The 15375-nt window shown below is 39.9% G+C and overlaps 1 long non-coding RNA gene across 1 annotated transcript in view; it reads right to left on the bottom strand.

Moving 5' to 3' along the window:
• Window positions 1-315: 315 nt before the first annotated feature.
• LOC148791104 (uncharacterized) overlaps window positions 316-15375 on the bottom strand; it is a 59392-nt gene continuing 44332 nt past the window's right edge. The window contains exon 2 of the long non-coding RNA XR_016077505.1: window positions 316-2030. This is a non-coding gene — a long non-coding RNA (uncharacterized LOC148791104). The remainder of the gene's footprint in view (window positions 2031-15375) is intronic.

Here is a 15375-nt window from a genome sequence, read left to right as displayed (position 1 = left end):
AGGATGTCTATTTGAGCTATGTGGTGAGAGGACCCTTAAGGTTGAATCCAAGCTAGACTTCATATTTAAGGATGGGTTGGCTTCGAACATGATCCAAACCTTTTAGTAAGAGAGTCAAAGGGGGCTCATTTAAGAGGGCATTAACTTCTTTAGTAGCTTCAATTGACAGGGCATTAACTTCTTGTGGCAAATGTCTAGAGCCTGGATAGGGAACATCCTTCTCACTAAAATCCTTAAGGGAAGAAGGGTCCTCAGGGACATCCTCGTCCACGTCAGCCTTTATAGGGAGATTAAGACCAAGTATCGTCTCACATATGGACTCCATGCTGTTAGCAAGATCCTTTGGATTGTGGTCAAAATGGTGCTTTAACAATTCCAGCCCACCAAGTAGCATAGCGTTTATGGACTTTGTTGCTTGAAGCAGGCCATTGAGTGATTGTTGCTTTACATGGAGATCCCTATAAAGTCAGCATTTCCATAAGAATTCTAGTTACTTCAAAGTTTCTGTCCTGAATTCCTTCCGTGGGGTCCTTGGCAAATTTTGACAATATGCAAACTGTCTAGGAAAGCAATGAGGGCTATATGGTTCCATTATGTAATGGCTCTCTCTCCTTAAAGTCAAGTAGCATGAACAAAGGCTAACAAGGTACTCAAAATCATCACAGTCCAAGATATGGCCTAGGTCATCAAGAAGGGTTGTCAAAGAGCTCACTTTTTTCATTGTCAGAGTCCAAGAGGATCCCTTGCATGGTTGAAAGACTTCTTTGCTAGTAGATGCATCATAAGTCCTGTGCTGGTTGCGACCCCCATAGCAACACGTCAAGGGTTTTGTTGGTGATAGGAAGGCAAATCATCCTTGCTACATAACCATCCACGCCAAGATCATCAATACAAGGTTCTCCTGCTTTGTCCATTGGCGATAGGAAGGCAAACCATCCAAAACTCAAATCCTTGAAGCAGATGCACTAGATCTAAGGCAGGATTATCATACTTTAGGTCTCCACGATATCACCTACTCGTCCAAGAAGAAATGCTAACCTGATGTCGATGTGTCTCAGTAGCATAATTGTCATTATTTCTGATGCAATTGTATGCATACAAAAGGAAATGATAGCTGAAACGTAGGGCATGATTATAGTTGGCATCAAGACCGAGGATTTGTTGCAAGCTTGGTGTCGCCTTGTCATAAAATTCTCCTTGAACTGGAACATATTGACATTTCCCCATGAAGAGTAAAAAGTGAGTTCATTGAAGGACACCATGCTTCACAAAAGGCTTGCAGTGATCATGCATGAACAGAGATGCAATGACAACGTCGTAGATGCCTGCCTTTTCTAGAATGTCTTAACTTCGACCAATGACAAGTTCAGCCCATTCTAAGTAGCCAACAATTGGACGAAAGTCTCCGCATGTGTGAAACCTATTTTCCCAATTTGTCTTTCCAGTTGTGATCTGGAGGCCCAAGGTATGAAGAACATACATCTCAGAAAAGAGGATATGATGGGATGACTTTGTCATGAGCACGGTCTTGGACAGTGTGGTAGTATGACCTTGATTGGTAGTAGAAATCATCTCCATCTTTGATGGTGTCCAGTCCTTTAGATGGTATTTGTTTAAGTCCTCAACCATCCGAGCTTTGGCACAACCCCCAACAAAGCTGTATGGTAGTGGCAATGAGTTCCCATGGTTTCATCCTCATGCTTCGTATCACGAACTGATATGCACAGCCATGATTCTGCCTTTTCTCTGATAAAATAATTTTGGAGAAATAGGGGTATTCTTCAGAAGGAGACATAGCCACACGAGCACCTTGGCAATACTGAACTATGCTCTTCCTGGGAGATAAGACATGATTAAGCCATATTAAAAACAAGAATTCTGTAATGCTCTATGTATGTCAGCAAATGAAAAAAAAAGGTGTCCCTTTTGTGGCGAATGATAAGCTCCCTTGGATGGTTCGACTTTGATGATCAATTCTAGCAAGTTTTAAATGATCCCAACTAGCAGCAACAATAGATTGAGTGATGTACCTACACCATAGCAAAAGCCCGAGAATCATTAAGTCAGAGTCTAAACCTGTCTTGGCATCAAAGGGTGTGAAAATACATGATACAATAGATATATAATTAAGCCATCAGTTTTTAGAAAGCAAGAACTCATTGGGAGAGATGATGGGACATCAACATAAAGCCTAATTTGACAACATTAACTTCAAATTCCTCTAAGTAAGTTGGAATTATCAATAGTTCCTTAATTCTATCATCATGCTACCAACATTTGTAGCTAGATGGGGCAGATGAATTTCTACAGAGTGCCATTCAAAAGAGTTAACAGATCTACTATGATTATTATGTATTAGGAAATCAAGCAGTTTAGGACGACCGCCATCCTTTAAAAAAAAGTAATAATAATTAAAATCCCTAGAATAACCACATGTTTCTAAGTTTCTGAGAACATCAAATGCCTGGACTGTCATTGGTTCAAGCCAAAAGTCCCCATACTTGGAATAAAATGGGCTGAATGGATAGCAAACATAATAACATTATCGGCCCCTTCCCTTCTCTTCTTCCACAAAGTACTGCTGAAACCTCTCTTTCTTCTTCCTTTCCTCTACCTTTTTTGTATTTTCTGAATTATTGTAGGTGTATTTCACAGCTTGGTATGAGAGCAGGTTTTCACCTTCAACCTCTTTCTCCTTTCTTTGCCCCCACATAGTGTGTATGGAGAACTGATCTGTTGATCAATCAATAACTTATGCAGCTCAGTTAGGAGGGTTTTTGGAGAGTTTGTATGAAGATTTTGATCCTTAGTTGAAGCTGAAGGCAGGTTCTTAGAGATTTTTCCTAAAAACCTTAGATAACTGGAGAAACCTTGTTACAGGTCATAGTGACATTATGAAGCTGGTGCTTGGGAATAAGAATTTATTCATGACAATCAGAATGATATTACAATACAGCCTCCCCAAAGGAGAGGCACGAGCTGGTACCTCTCCACAACAACAACAAAGTACTACCTCAAACTAGGAAAAGAAAGTTTACAGCGCTGCCCAAAATAAATGTTCCCTTGCTGTCCCTTGTTTAGCTAACCCATCCGCTATGGTATTAGCTGTTCTACCCACCCACTGATAATTAACAGTCATGTTCCTTGAAAACCAATTAGCTTTCTTCATAAGATCCCTGTAGCACCAAATAACTGAAGCTGGATTTTTCAACCAGCCCATAACGACTTTGGTGTCCCCTTCAATAAGCAAATTCTGAACTCCTAACTGGTCTGCAATTTGAATACCTTGAACTGCCGCTAGAAGCTCAGCTCTAATAGAGTCTCCTATACCCACGGAGCCTGAGAAAAAAGCTAATATATTACTATCTTTATCTCTCAGCACCCCACCTATCCCTGATGGACCTGGATTTCCTTGGCTGCTACCATCAAAATTCAGCTTCAGTCTTCTAAAGGAGGCACCCACACAGCTGGTACCCTGTTCTTCCTGTTACTAGGTTGGACCGAGTTTTGGAACCTTTGGTAGTTTGAAGTTTCTCTCCTCCCATCCTATGGGGTCGTATGAGACCCAAGCTTCAAAATTTTGAACGATATGCCTTGTATCAGGTGTATCGTATCATATAGTTGGCTTAACAATACACCCTGCAGGGGTTGTATTGGGGTGTGGCCTAGTTCACGGGGTAGACTAGTCTTAGACCGACCCCTCTAAACCTGTTTCAAAGAAAGAAAGGATGGGCGAGCTTTGATACAAGCCAATACGCCCCTACCAATGTATCAGCCTATAGCAAAATTTTAAACCTTGATGAAACCCTATTTTTGGAAGGTCAAAGGGTTGTTCTTTACTTGGAATAACAAATATAGCCTAGTAAAGCCCTAATTTGATTTTTGGTTGCATTTGTTCACTTAATGGAGCAAATTGGAGGAGAAATCAAATATCCCACACATTTTCAGTTTGGACATGGGTGGTCAATGGAGAATCTTTTTTGGGTAGTGACCACTGTGAAGTTGGATGGGATCAATTATTTAGCCTGGTCTCAGTCCATTAAGATCCATGTGTGTAGTAATGGGAAATGGGGTTACATCACTGGGAGCAAGAAGGAACCGATGGAGGATGACCCTACCTATGAAAGGTAGATGTAGTCAAACTACATAGTAGTGGGTTGGTTAGTGAATTCTATACAACCACACATTATTCACATCATTTTCCCAAAAACTTAACATTGCTAGGGCCTACAAATTGAAGAATGATGTGAATAATCTAAGATAGGGGAAGAAGCCCTTAGCCGTCTATTTCTCCATGCTGAAATCTCTTGGGTAGGAGATTGATCTAATGGAGATTGTTGTTTGGGGTTGTACAAAGGATGCAAAAACACGTAGGAAGTTTGTGGAGAGAAATTGGGCCTTTGAGTTCCTCACCGGACTCAACCCGGAGTATGATATTGTGAGGCAGAATGTTTTGGCAAAAGATGAGGTGACTTTGTCTCAGGATTATGCTATGGTGAGAAGAAGACAAGTTTAGTCTGTAGAGCCATAGGTTGATCACTATGCCAATGCTGGGATGATGTCGAAGGTCAACACTAGAAGAAAGATGTTATCTGTGAATACTGCAAGAAGTGTAAACACACTAAAGACACTTGTTGGAAGTTGCATCCAGAGCTCATTCTTGTCAGACTCAAGAAAGAAAAAAAGTGGAAAAGGGTTTGAGAATGGAAAAGGTGGAAATGTAAATGTAGCCACCTTCTACAGAGTTGTGAGAAGTCAGTGGGTGAGCAGCTTGCAGTCGCCAGGGCTGAGTATGGGTAGTATGACCGAATAATCAGTCACTTTGACTCCACTGCTACAACATCATCAGAGGTCGTTCTTCCTCTACATATGCACACTTAGGTATTCGTGTCACTGCAAATCATGTTTCTACCTCAGGTAATCATAAAGTACCTTGGATAATTGACTTTGGTGCCTCTGGCCATAAGTTAGTGTTTAACAATCTCAAAGAACTACGCTTGTTTCAGAGTCCACTAGTCGTGTTATGTTATGTCATAGTCGTTTGGGTCATTTGTCTTTTTTTTCATTGAGTTAATTGTTTCCAAAGTTATTTAAAGGAATAAGTCTGCCAAGTTTGCATTGTGAGTTTTATGAGTTCTCAATGCATTGTAAAAACACTTATCTCTCAAGTAATAAAAGATCGGCTATACCTTTTAATATAGATATTTCACCCTGTTTATTGATGACTTTTCGCAATATACCTGGATTTACCTTATGCACTCTTGTGCTGAAGTGCCTAAACTTGTACAATAGTTCCATGAATATATATACTCACTCAGTTTGGTGCTAAGGAATATTTTTAAGACCTTACCTCTTACATTGAGAAATTTGGGGTTGTCCATTAGAGTTCTTATGCCTATACTCTACAACAAAATGGAGTAGTAGAGAGGAAAAGCTTCTTGTGAAGTATTAGGGTGATGCAGTTTTAACAACTACCCATCTTATTAATAGTATGCCTTCTTGAGTCTTGGGTTAAGGTCTCCTTTTAGAGTCCTCTTTCTTGGTGTTGAGATTTTCTCCATTTCTCTGTGGGTCTTTGGTTGCACTTTCTATGTCCACATTCACAATTCTAAGAGACATAAATTTGAACCTAAGACTCAGAATTTTATCTTCCTTTGTTGTGCCTCCATACAAAAAGGGTATTGTTGTTTTGATCCCGTTAGTGGCACCTGGTTTGTTTCCATGGATGTCACCTTTGCAGAGTTAGTCCCTTTTTATAGTCGTCTTTCGGGGGGGGGGGATCTCTTGAATTGTTTTCTTCATCCCTTCCATTGCCAATTTCAGTTGAGTCTTGTGTGCCCTCCACATTATCCCATTCCCGTGAAGGGATCCTCTCCTTTTAGATCTTCCATTCCTACTTCTCCCCCAACTACTAGTCCTCCAATTTTTACCCCTCATCCTATTTTCCAAAGGTGGTACCAGCGGCAAAGGCTAAGGCGAAATAGGTTGATTCCACACCTCCAGTTGAGTCCTAAGCACTTCTAATTACTAAAGAGAGGACATATCCGACATCTCTACCACTAGCACCTTCGTTTCCAGACCTTGACTTACCCATTGCTTTAAGAAAAGGTAAGAGGAAATGTACATCTCATTGCATTTCCAAACATCTTTCCTATAGCTTGTTGTCCTCATCCTACTATTCCTTTCTAGCCTCTATTTCCTCTTAATCCATCCCAAGGTTAGTGTTAGAAGCGTTAGCCAAACCAACGTGGAGGAATGCTACGAGGATTGAAATAGAAGCGCTTTAAAAAAATTAATACTTGGGACATTGTTGACTTGCCAACTGGGAAGGAACCTGTTGGGTGCAAGTAGGTTTCCACTTTCAAGTATCATGCCAATGGGTCAATTAAGAGATATAAGGTTCATCTTGTTACTAAGTGATATGCCTAGGTATATGGAATAGATTACATTGAGACTTTCTCTCCAATTGCTAAAATGACTTTTATGAGAGTTCTTTTATCCTTAGTAGTGAGCTGTGATTGGCCTCTTTACCAGTTTGATGTTAAGAATGCATTCCTAAATGGTGATCTCGTTGAAGAGGTATATATGTCCCTTCATCCTGGTATACATATGGTAAGGAGATGCAAGGTAAGGTATATTGAAGAAGCCACTTTATGGCTTGAAACATTCTTCATGTGCTTGGTTTGACAGGTTCAGTGCTGCTCTTGCTAAGTTTGGCTACACTCAGACTCAATCGGATCGTACATTCTTTGTTAAGAGGAGAAATACTCTAGTTACATTTCTTATTGTTTATGTGGTTGATATTGTGGTTATTGGCAGTGATACAAAAGAAGTTGATGCTCTCAAGAAGTTGCTCAATTCTGAATTTGAGATTAAAGGCTTAGGGGAGTTGCAGTATTTTCTTGGCATTGAGGTTGCTAGGTGTAAAGAAGGTATCTTTATTTTTCCGTGGAAGTATGTGCTGGATCTTCTTATTGATACTGGAAAACTTGGCGCTAAACCTTCCTCCACCCCTATTGATGTGAATCACAAACTCTCAACTAATGATAAAGAGCTTCCAGTTTGCAGGGGAGTGTTTTAGAGACTACTTGGGAAACTTCTTTATCTATGTATGACTTGTCTTGACATTTCATACGCTGTGAGTGTCATTTGCTAGTTCATGCATGCTCCCAGAGACGTATATATGGTTGTTGTAGAAAGGGCACTATGCTATCCTAAGGGAGACCCCAGGAAGGGTATATTATTTGCTAAACATAGCCACATGAAGGTAGAAGCATACACAAATGCTAATTGGGCAGGTGATGTAGATGATAGAAGATCCACATCAGACTATTGTGCTATAGTAGCTAGAAATACTATTTCCTAGAGAAGTAAGATGCAGCCAGTGGTTACTAGATCTTCATCTGAAGCAGAGTATAGGTCTATGGCCCTTGGGGTTTCTGAGTTGTTATGGCTTAGGTCTCTCCGTGGTGAAATGTGTGTTTCATGTTACAAGCCACTGATGTTGTATTGTGATAACCAAACTGCTATTAACATTGCTCACAACCCGGTTCAGCATGATAGAACTAAGCACATTGAGGAAGACATACACTTTATAGGGAGAGAATGGCTTCAGGAGAGGTGTCCCTTCCTTTCATTGCATTAGAAGAACAACTAGCAGATTTTCTGACTAAGGGAGTTCCAAAAGCAAAACTTCATCATTATGTGAGCAAGCTGGGCATGATTGACATCTATGCTCAGCTTGAGGGGGCGTGAAGTGAGAATGGGCCGAATGGGCCTTAGTGATTTATTTCCTTAAGTTATGGGCCTCCTTTATTTTCTTTTAATTATTTCTTTATTGCAGGCTGCCCCATTAAGGGCATCCAGGGAATTGTACTCGGTTTAGAATTAAGAGAATAAAAGACATCTTGGGGGGCTAAGGGGAAAGGATCAAACTCTTCCCTTCTCTTCTTCTCCTTCCACAAACTACTGTTGAAACCTCTCTTTCTTCTTCCTTTCCTCTTCCTTTATTATATTTTCTGAATTATTGCAAGTGTATTTCACAACTATAGCCTTGATTGCTATTGTAAGAAGGAAAGATGATGCAGCTACTTCAGTGGTATAGAAGGCTGATCTCCAATCTTAAGAGGTGAGCCATAACCTTTGTAGAATATGAGAAAGATCCACTTTGATCTCCAAACTTGACCTTAGCAGCAAGCAAGAGGAACCACTATCAGGTTGGTGACTATCAATGAAGGCCTCAAACATCAATGCAAGTCTTCCTGCAGCAGAGATTTAACAGTTCCGAACATAGCAAGGTGAAGCCCTACAATGGTAGTATGCTATACATTTATAGAAGGATAGAAAAGAGATGTTAATGTTGTACTAGGAGTGCCTTCCTTCTATGAGACTCCTAAGGGAGCTGTTAAAAAGAAAGATGAAACAACGATGTTCATGTTGTAGTGGGTTCTAATTGATGGAATGCCTTGGTAGGTGACAACAACTCTCAAACTATCAATGAAGGCCCCAAACATCAATGCAAGTCTTCCTGCAACAGAGATTTAACATCTCCGAACATAGCAAGGTGAAGCCCTACAATGGTAGTATGCTATACATTTATAGAAGGATAAAAAAGAGATGTTAATGTTGTACTAGGAGTGCCTTCCTTCTATGAGACTCCTAAGGGAGATGTTAAAAAGAAAGATGAAACAATGATGTTCATGTTGTAGTGGGTTCTAATTGATGGAATGCCTTGGTAGGTGACAACAACTCTCAAATTAATTTCAAGGGAAGCCAGCTTTCACCTAGACTTGAATTCAAGTGCGAGCAGGAATCTCTTCTAAGCCAAATTGAACTCTTGCACATCCAAAAAATTTTGCTAAACTCTAATCAAGACAGGTAGCGGGCTTTGAAGTTCAATCAAAAGGAGTGGTCAAACTAAAAAGTTTCTTAAGAAGGCTGCTTGGTGCTGGAAGGGGGTTCGCAATGACGTTGGAAGAGGAAGGTGGCTATGGAAATAAAGTGGGTTTCATCACCCAATCCATTGATCATTTCTAGTTGAATCAAGTTATTTTTTTTTCAACCCTCTCTACTCCATGTAAGGCACTCTCCTATGAAGAACTGACTTATCGACGTCTAAGACCAAAATGAGGTAGTCCAAGGTCCTGATCGTTTGCTGCCCATGGAAAATTTGATGACAGCAGTCAATGCAAAAGCATATTAATGGACGAAAATTCTAGAAAATGCAAACTAGAGGGCTTTTGCTTCATATATGAAGAAGTGCATGGTTCAAAGCTTGTCAAGTAGAACAAATAATCAGATGGTGGATATGATCTAGTTCAAGTAAAAGTTGCTGATTTTGAAGAAAAAGAAGTAAAAGTTGCTGATTTGTTCGTTTGATTATCGTCATTGTTAGAGCTAGTCGAATAAGGGTAGATTAGTCATTTTATTTCTGTTAAGTTATGTGCTTATGTGTCAGTTTTAGTAGAGACTTCCTGTCCCATACTTAAGTGGGGGCAGTTTAGTCTTTGTACAACTAATTAGAGGCTAATCCACATTATGGTCAACTGATAGGGTTTAGCTATCAGATTCAACTGTTCTTCCTTCTTCTTCTTCTTCTTCTTTCTCCCTTACTCTCTACTGGTTCGAACTACCTAAACACAGCTATCAAAACATGGTATCAGAGCCATAAACGAAGGAGAAGAAGGCTGCGACTTCATGTTCTTTCTCTTTCCTTTTTCTTCTTCTTTGGGCTGTGAATCTGAGGTACGTACACAATCTGAAAGCCCTAGGATATCACCCTAATACTGCTGTCACCATGTGTGACAGCCCTAGTCGTGTGGTGGTGCTTGTGGTGATTACCCTCTACCGAACATTTTCAAGAGGGTTTGTGTGTGGTTGCTCGAGTTGTTACAGTGCTGTCATGGTGACTACTTTTTGGGTAGTTAGTAGTGGTGTGAACAGAATTTTTTGTGTGGTTGCTTGAATGTTGTGTTGTTGTAATGATGCCTAATAGTTCTGGGGTGTCAGTAGTGGTGTGAACAGATTTTTTTTTTTCTTTTTGTGCTGAAAGAAGTGGCCGAATACCTCAGCCTAGTAGCCTTCATCAATGTTCTAATCTGGATGGTAGCCGAATTTGGTTAAAACATCCAGTTCTTAACCTGAATGTTACTCTACATCAAGTGTTGATTGTGACTAGTTGTGAGATTGTTATCAGTGTGCTGTAGTGTTGCCTTGACAGTAGTATTTGGTTGGTGACTGAGAGTTCAGCATTAGAGATATAGCAGTGGGGGGACATAATGGCAGCAACGGGAGATGGTTCTAGTGATCAGAAACCGAGTGTAATGATCTCCTCTGACTATTTGGGTGTGCAGATGACTTCCATTAAACTTAATGGTGAGAATTATGTGCCATGGGCCAAGTCAGTGGAAGTTTTCCTCAAGGCAAGGAGGAAAGTGAATCACATGAAGGAAGATAAACCATCAGCCGACTCTCCAGGGTTTGATGACTGAGAACAGGAAGATGCCCAAATCATGACATGGTTATGGAATAGTATGGAACCCAAAATAAGTGCCAACTTTATGTTCTTAGATACAACTAAGGACATATGGGAACATGCCAAGAAGCTTTATTTTGGGCAGGATAATACTACAAGGGTATATCAGCTGTATCAAGAGTATTTTGATCTATAGCAAGGGAATAAAACCCTAGAAGAGTACTATGCCAGTATGAAGAACCTTAGAAATGAACTCAATGTTTATCATCCCTCACTCCAAATGTTAAGGTTCAGTAACAATAGAGGGAACAACTGGATGTCATTAGGTTCTTAGTGGGGTTGAAATCGGAGTATAAACCTGTTAGGGCCCAAATATTGGGAGGCTCTACTCTTCCAACACTTGAGGAAGTTTTTGCACGACTTCGCAGGATTTCTTTGGGATCTATAGAGAATTCCACATCGTCTGACAAATCAGCATTTGTGATAGCTAAAGGAGGTGGGCGTAGTACTAAAGGGGGAGGACTTGCCTTCTGAGGAGGTCATGGTGGTTCCATATTTGGCCGTGGTGGTGGTTGTGACTCAGGGGGAGGCCATGGTAAAGGAAAAAGTAACTCTAATAGGAAGTGTACCCATTGTGGCAGGGATGGACATTTGGTGAATTTCTGTTATGATCTCCCACCTTTTACATGGGCTAATCATGCAGTAGCTGGTGGGGTTGATGCTAGTGATAACCAACAAGCAGATCTAACACCTTCCACATCTACATCTGTTTCTAGAAAGGAGATGGTGAGTGTACCGCACGATGAGTATGAGAGGTTTCTCCAGGCTACTTCACAGCATATTATAGCCAACCTTGCACACTCAGGTATAGCTTGTCTGGCATCCAAACCCTCTCATTGGATTATTGACTCTGGAGCCTCTAATCACATGATCGGGACTCTAGGTGTGTTCTCTTCCCTCTCTGAAACTTCCACATCTCAAACTGTTACCCTTGCCAACAGTTCATCTTCTCCCATCTGTAGTGTTGGTAATGTTGACATGACTTCTCTTTCTTTATCATTTGTTCTATATGTACCTAATTTCCATTCAATCTTATGTTTGTCAGTAAATTAACTAAGACTCTTAATTGCTTTATTACATTTTTCCCTTCCTTTTGTGTTTTTCAGGATCTCAAGATGGGGGATTGTATTACCTTGATGGTGGTGGATCGTCAGTTTCACTTTAGACTTCACTCACTCCTCTACAATCTGGGACATCCATCTCTCAAGGCACTCAAGATACTGGTTCTGTCTTTGAGTCATTTGTCGTCTTTACAGTGTGAATTGTGTCAGTATGGGAAACATCTTCGTGTTCCCTTCAGTCCTAGCATTGATAGTTGTATGTTGAGTCCTTTTGCTTTGGTTCATTCAAATGTTTGGGGTCCGATTAAAATAGTCTTATAATGGTTACAAGTATTTTGTCACTATTGATGATTGTTCAAGGATGACATGGATTTATTTAATTAAAGAAATGAGTGAATTATTTTCCATTTTTCAAAAATTCCATGCTAAAATACGTACACAATTTGGTGTTCAAATCAAAGTTCTTTGTTCAAATAACGGTCGTGAATACTTTCTTACTTCCCTTCAACAGTATTTAGAATAGCATGGCATCATTCATCAAACTTCATGTGCTTCCACTCCTCAGCAAAATGGGGTGGCTGAACGTAAGAACCATCATCTCCTTGAAATTGCTCGATCTATTCTTTATGTCGACAAGATATGATTTGCGGAAAATTAAGAAAGATATGATTTATTGCAAATTTAGACAGATTTGATTTGATTGATTACAGATTTGAATAAATTTAGGAAAGATTAGATTTGAATAAAGTCAAGAAAGTCATATCCTAGGATTAAGGGAAAGATTTAATCAATCCCTAATTGAGAGAGATTCTAGGAGTAATTGAAAGAGATCCTAGGATTTTGTCTCTCCTATCTTTTCTTATTTAAGTTGTATGCTCAACCTGTTTTATCAATACAGAAATATTTCTTCTTTTCTTCCTCTTCATTTCTTCTTCTCTTTCTCTTTATTTTTCCACATGGTATCAGAGCTTTAGGGTCCGATCATGAATTTTAAGGCCGCCATGGTTGGCTCTGGTTCAGCCTCTTCGGATGCTACCAGTGGTGTGACATCTTTGGAGGGAGGTATTCAGTCAGCGGTCATCTCTCTCTCTGAGAATTCTCTTCAGATTACCATTCACAAATTGAATGGAAAGAATTATCTTGAGTGGTTTCAGTCTGTGCGGTTGGTGATCGACGACAAAGGGAAACTCATCTATTTGAATGACGAAGTAAAACCGCCAGCCACTGGTGATCCAAAGTACAGATAGTGGCGTTCTGAAAATTCTATGGTTATCGCCTGGCTGATCAACTCTATGGATCCTATGGTTGGAAAACCATTCATGTTTCTGCCGACTGCTCGTGATGTGTGGGAAGCTGTTAGGGAAACCTATTCAGATCTGGACAATCATTCACAACTGTTCGAACTGAATACCCGAATGTGGAAGATGCAGCAAGGTAAGCGTGAAGTAACTGCTTAATATAATGAGATGATGGCTATTTGGCAGGAGCTGGATTTATTTGAAGAAGAATGGGAAAGTTCGAGTGACAGTGCTTGGTACAAAAAGAAGATAGAAAGAGGCCGGGTCTTTGTCTTCTTGGCTGGTTTGAATAAAGAACTTGATGAGGTTCGGGGACGTATCTTAGGGTGAAAGCCCTTGCCTACTATAAGGGAAGCTTTTTCAGAAGTGCGTAGAGAAGAAGCACGGCGGCAAGAGATGTTGAAGAATGTTAATGAAACAAAAACTGAGAATGAAGGGTCCGCTCTTGTGGCCCGAGGTGCAGACGTAGACGGAGATAAACGAGGAGGAAAGCAAAGGCCTTGGTGTGGTCATTGTAAAAAGCCATGGCATACTTGGGAAACCTGCTGGAAGCTGCACGGGAAACCAGCAGGTTGGAAGAAAAAATCAGACAGTGACAACAAGTCAGGGGGAGATGTCTGCGCGCTTCAAGTAAGCAATTCAGATCCAGGGCAGCAATCATCCTTAGAGTCTTTTCCTTTCACAAAAGAACAAATAGAGCACTTATATAAAATGTTTCAATCTCAATCGTTAAGAAACTCTAACCCATCCTGGTCTCTAGCCCAGTCAGGTAATTTTTTCACTGCAACCATTGCTTGTACCAAATCTAATGGCTCCTGGATATTAGATTCAGGTGCCACTGATCATATGACCGACACTTCACAATTCTTCTCTTCATATACACCCTGTGTAGGGAATCAAAAGGTTAAAATTGCAGATGGTTCCTTTGTTACTGTTGCTGGGAAGGGAACTGTCTCTATTTCTTCTTCTCTAAACCTTAAAGATGTTCTACATGTCCCTAGCCTATCATACAATCTCTTATCTGTCAGCAAACTAACCCTTGATCATAATTGTCGAGTTAATTTTTGGTCTTCTTGTTGTGAATTTCAGGATTTAACCTCGGGGAAGATGATTGGGGGTGCTAAACTGGATGGTGGGCTCTACCTCTTTAATAAAGGATCAACCTTTGGAAGGCAAGATCGACAGACTTGTTTCAGCTCTATCTCGGTTTCTAGTGACAGTGAAGTTTTGTTATGGCATTATCGGTTAGGACATCCTAGCTTTCAATATTTAAAGCATTTATTTCCCAAGTTATTCATGAATAAAAATCATTCGTGTTTTAAATGTGAATCTTGTGAATTAGCAAAATATCATCATGTTGTTTTTCTGTCCCAACCATATAAAAAATCAAAACCATTTACCATGATTCACAGTGATGTTTGGGGTCCTTCTAGAGTAACAACTCTTTCTGGAAAGCGTTGGTTCCTTACTTTTATTGATGATCATACTAGGGTCACTTGGGTTTTCCTTTTAAAAGAGAAATCAAATGTTGAAACTGTGTTTAAAACTTTCTATAACATGGTTCAAACACAATTTCAGACTAAGATTAAACTTTTTCGAAGTGATAATGGAAAGGAATTTTTTAACAATGTGTTAGGGAATTTTTTTGCTGAGAAAGGAATTGTACACCAAAGTTTGTGTAATAATACACCTCAACAAAATGGGGTGGCTGAAAGGAAAAACAAACATCTCCTTGAAGTTGCTAGAGCCCTAAGTTTTCAAACTAAGGTTCCTAAGTAACTTTGGGGAGAAGCCGTTTTAACAACCACTTATTTGATTAACAGACTACCTACACGAATTTTGGATTTTAAAACACCCAAACAGGTTTTCATTGACTGTTTTCCAAACTCTCGGCTAGTGACAAACATTCCCTTAACAATTTTTGGAAGTGTGGCCTTTGTTCATAACCATGATCCTAAACGTTCAAAACTTGATCCAAAAGCACATAAATGTATTTTTGTAGGCTATCCCACTAATCAGAGAGGTTACAAATGCTTTGATCCATTTTTGAAAAGGATGTTTGTGACTATGGATGTCACATTCTTTGAAGGAACCTCCTACTATAGACACTCCCATCTTCAGGGGGAGAGCAATACTAGTGAAGATGGTCTTTTAGTTGGTTCTGATTTAATGTTTGAATTTGTCCATAATGATGTTCCTCACAACCAGTCACCGAAAGAAAGTAAGGCAGAAAATACAAAATCAGTGGAAACAAATTAATTAAATATTGAAAACGAACAACCTTCGGTGATGTCATCTCAAAATAAAAAAGTTGAAACAACAGAGATGTGTGCGAAACAGTATAAAGGCCTTGTATATTTAAGGGAACATCTAGCACTGAAAAGGAGAGGCACTATTCCGCAGCATCAACAAGAATCTGATCTGAGGGTGGATCATGAAATTCATGATAATTCTCCAAAAATACTTGAAAATATTCCTCCAG

Source organism: Nelumbo nucifera, chromosome 6, assembly GCF_055504915.1.
Source record: "Nelumbo nucifera cultivar China Antique chromosome 6, China Antique-T2T, whole genome shotgun sequence".
NCBI lineage: Eukaryota > Viridiplantae > Streptophyta > Magnoliopsida > Proteales > Nelumbonaceae > Nelumbo > Nelumbo nucifera.
Note: the sequence above shows the minus strand (reverse complement) of the source record. Positions and strands in the feature narration are given on the sequence as shown.